The following is a 4,246-nucleotide window of genomic DNA, read 5'->3' as shown; positions in this document are numbered from 1 at the left end:
GGTTTTTGCTGTCTTGCATCAATAGGCCCTGACCAAAAGAAAAAATACTGTTGTTGATATCATGGTAATGGCTGAGAATTGACAAGTACATGTCACTTTGCAATGGAAGGTCAATGTCCTTCATTTTTTTATGCAGTTTGACTGCTGGATATTATGCAGCTCAATAGAACTATATGTTTGTGTGGCAGTCAAGCTCAACTACACACGAAAGACCTCCTCCCCCCACAAAAAAAAAGACAATTAAAAGCACTACACATTCTGGCTTATTGAAAACAAGATTCATTTTGACTCCAGAACTTATAACTTTTTCCAGATGTTCCATCCTGAAATGCAGGTGCTCAACAAAACCAGTCTGGAAAGGACTAATCTGAATGCTGTCAAGCTATGGAAGAGAAAAACAAACCAAAAATCAAGTAAACTAGTCATGGTGTCCATTCTTATCTGGAAGGTCATTCATGATTAGGCAAAAAAACTATGTGCAGCATGAACCCTAGTTTAGTTTTACATGTAAACAAACTCATTATGCATCTATTCACATACTTAAAACACTAATATTTGTTTGTTACTTGCCATCAAGTTGCTCCAAGTGATGCTGACAGTGTTAAAGAATGCCCTCCAAAATGTTCTGTCCTTGACAGCCCTGTGGTGGGGAGGGGCAGAGGATGAGTTTATGGCTTGTATTGCATCCAAAGTCCATTTGAGCCTCCTTCCCAATCCATGATGCTTAATCTGGACTGACCAAAACAACTATCTAGAGCAAAATGTAGGATACAGAATATGGTGGTTTGAAGGTCATTGTTGTCATCCTTCACTCCATGCATTGGATGCACAAAAACCTGCCGGTTTGGAAGCTCACACACCTTGAGGGTGGAGGGCAGTGGATGTCTCCTTTTGGGAATAAGAGTTCCAAGCAACACATTGAATTGACACCAAAAGCAACTGGAAAGCAATGTTGCTCTTTTAGGACAAGAATGCACTGCAAGAAGTGGATTGAAAGCAGAAAAATTGTCAATCAGAGTCCATTGATGTTGTTGACTCTGTTCTAATTTAAGTTCTGCTTGAATATCCAAACAGACAATAAAGCAATCAGAACATTAAAATGAAATAAACAATACATTACAAATAGCAACAATAAAATGGCAACCGTAGACCCATACCAGCTATGCTCAAATAAATCCACAAGTACAGAAGCAATAAGGCTTAATAACAAAGTAATAGAAAAAAGAACCTATATACAATATAAATACAAACTTTTAAAAAAAGATTAAACTTTTGAAATGCTGAGTATATGAAAGGTTTTTACCTGGTGCTGAAAGAAATAAAGAGTGGACAGCAGGCATGACAAATTCTTATCAGCCAGCAGACATGTGGCTCTATTTTGAACCAACTGATATTTCTGGACCATCTTCAAAGGCAGCCCCATGTATTTATTTTTTTATTTTATTTATTTATGGATTTATATCCTGCCTTTTTCCTACAAAGGGCTCAAGGCAGCTTACATCTCCTCCTCCATCTTATCCCCACAACAACAACCCTGTGAGGTAGGTTGGGCTGAGAGTCTGTGACTGGCCCAAAGTCACCCAGTTGGCACCATGGCTGAGTGGGGACTAGAACCCAGATCCTCTGAGTCCCAGTTCCACGTTCTTAACCACTACGCCACACTGGCTCTCACTGCAGTGGTCCAAGCTAGAGATTACCTGAGTATGGACTACTTTTGCTTGAGTCTGCTTTTCTAGATAAGGAGACAGGAGATCAATAAGCCTGAGCTCATCTTTATTAATATAAGGTATACAAATAAAAAGTAGTGTGAGCATTACTAAAAGATAAAATAAAATGAAACAGAGAGCAGTTCCTAATATTATTCGGTTCATTTAGAAAATTCCTTTGGTAAAGAATTTGGGACTATTCGCCTCCAAAACTGAAGCAGGTAAAAAAAGGAACTCCACCTCTGGCTTTTTTCAGCAGGTTCCTTCTACATTCTTAGAAAGTTCTGCCTGTGGTCTCTTATCAATCAGTCATATCTAGAATGTAGATATATTCTTATAAATGTTTTGAACCAAAATATTAATAGACAAAAAGTACTAAAGAAAGGTCTGTTGAAGCCATATCAAAGAATAATAAGGTTGATTGGCAAGTGGCTTGAAAAATCTCTGGGGGAAGTAAACTCTCTTGGTCCAGCCTCTATGGCACTTGTATATTTTATCCTGCAAATTAGAATATGCTCACCATAGGATTGAGAAAAATACCCCTTGCAGCTTCTCACACATAATGGAACTTAAAAGCTTTCAACACATTGGGGAAGTGATAACCTTCCATAACATTGACTAAATTACTGTTTTCCATTCTGTGGCTCAATGCATTATCACAGCTCATGGATGATTCAGCATTTGCAAAGAGCTAGAATATATCATTCGACACTGATGGACAAAGAGGTATAATCAGGTGCCAAATCATTGTGCCTGTGCACAGATTTCCCAGCACACCAACCAGTAAATCAGTTAGCAATTCAAACATTCATTGTTGTATGGAGGAGCTAACAAAAGTGATAATCAGCACATATAAAAAGCTGTTGATGGGGAAGCATGAACATGGCCTTTTGGAGGAGACATTTTCCCAGTATGTTGCTCAAGGGGATGCTGCTCCTCTCACTGCTTCTTCCAGGTCATGCTGTGTTCAAGAGACATTCTATCAATTGCACTACAACAGTTGATCCCCTCCCTATTCCACACAAATTTTACCAGTTTGGTGAAGTTCTCATTGGTGAGATTGTTTCTCAGGTCATCCTCCTCCATAATATTCTTTCTTTTATGGAATAGCCTGAACAGACAAGGTTCAGTGAACCGATGTAAGGCATTATTTTGTCCCTTCTTTTCCCTACTATTTTCAGTTCATAAGGAAATGCATTAGTCTCCATTCAGTACAATTCAGAGCAATCTCTCATCAATTGCTACTTCTCAAACAATTCCTGTCTTCTTGATCTCCTAATTCATATAGTTCTACTTTAGAAACAGTTTCTTGAAAAAAAAGAGGAAAAAAAAAGGAGGGTACAGATCCTTTTCATTTCTATGAAATTTCTGGGATGATATCTCCAATTATGGATGAGTTTATGTAAGCATGCAATGCTCCTTTTTCTCCTTTAAACTTGAAATATTTTCTCAAATTTCATATCCTTCAGTAACATGCTCCTCAGTTGCATTCGTATGTCTTTGATCTTGAGTAATTAGCAGATCTTGATCTACTAATACATTTGTTAACTGGAAACATTCCATTGCATATTTTATCTTTGGTGCAAAGATTCTCAGTCATGAGTCTAACTGGAGTTTGCTTTGAATAGAAAGTATATATGGGTTATTTACATGGTTTGCATTTAAACTCTGATAAATGCACATGGTACTGTATTCAGCACTACACTGAGTAATTATTTTCTCAGGGAGAAAAATGCCCATATTGAACTATTAAGTTTCCTTTCTTTTCTTATGCTATGGCCCTTTGCAGGGCCACCCAATGTTTTTAAGCCCATCTTGGAAATAAAAACATAATGTTGATGTTGATGCTGATGATCATGATCATGATGATGCTCTCAATCAAACAGCCTGTCATTATCTTTCCAGTTCTGTGCCCAAGAACTACCAACATGTCCTGGCCTTGGCATTTGCTGTGAAGGAGATCAATGAGGATCCATGAATCTTACCCAATATCTCTCTGGGCTTCCACATCCTCAATAGCTACTTTACAGCAAGAATGACCTTCAAGGCCATCCTGAACCTCCTTTCCACACAGCATAGGTTTGTCCCTAACTTCAGGTGTCACTACCAGAATGAAGTGATCACTGTCATTGGAGGATGCCTGTCTGCAATCTCTGCCAACATAGCTATCTTTTCAGCAACTCACAAGACTCCACAGGTAAGCTGGGTGCACATGCACTTGGAGTTTTCATAGTTGTTTCACAGAATCTTCTTCCTTTCAGCCAAGCATCTGTGTAGGAGTTCTCTGGTCAGCTAGTGATCTGATTAGATGCAGGCAAAGCAACAACATAGTGAGACATATTCATCAATTGGAGAATTATAGCCTAAAACTGACTTCTCATCAAAGTGGAATGAGGTTTGCAATGGATTGGCACTGGATTCTTCATCCACCCATCATTTTCATGCCAATGTATCAGTGATATACATGGAAGTATGGAAAGGATGTGTGTCAAACTTGTGGATGATGCAAAACAAAAAAGGGTGGTTAATATTTCAAAAAA

Source organism: Varanus komodoensis, unplaced genomic scaffold, assembly GCF_004798865.1.
Source record: "Varanus komodoensis strain SLA01 unplaced genomic scaffold, ASM479886v1 scaffold62, whole genome shotgun sequence".
NCBI lineage: Eukaryota > Metazoa > Chordata > Lepidosauria > Squamata > Varanidae > Varanus > Varanus komodoensis.
This window is presented reverse-complemented; position numbering follows the sequence as displayed.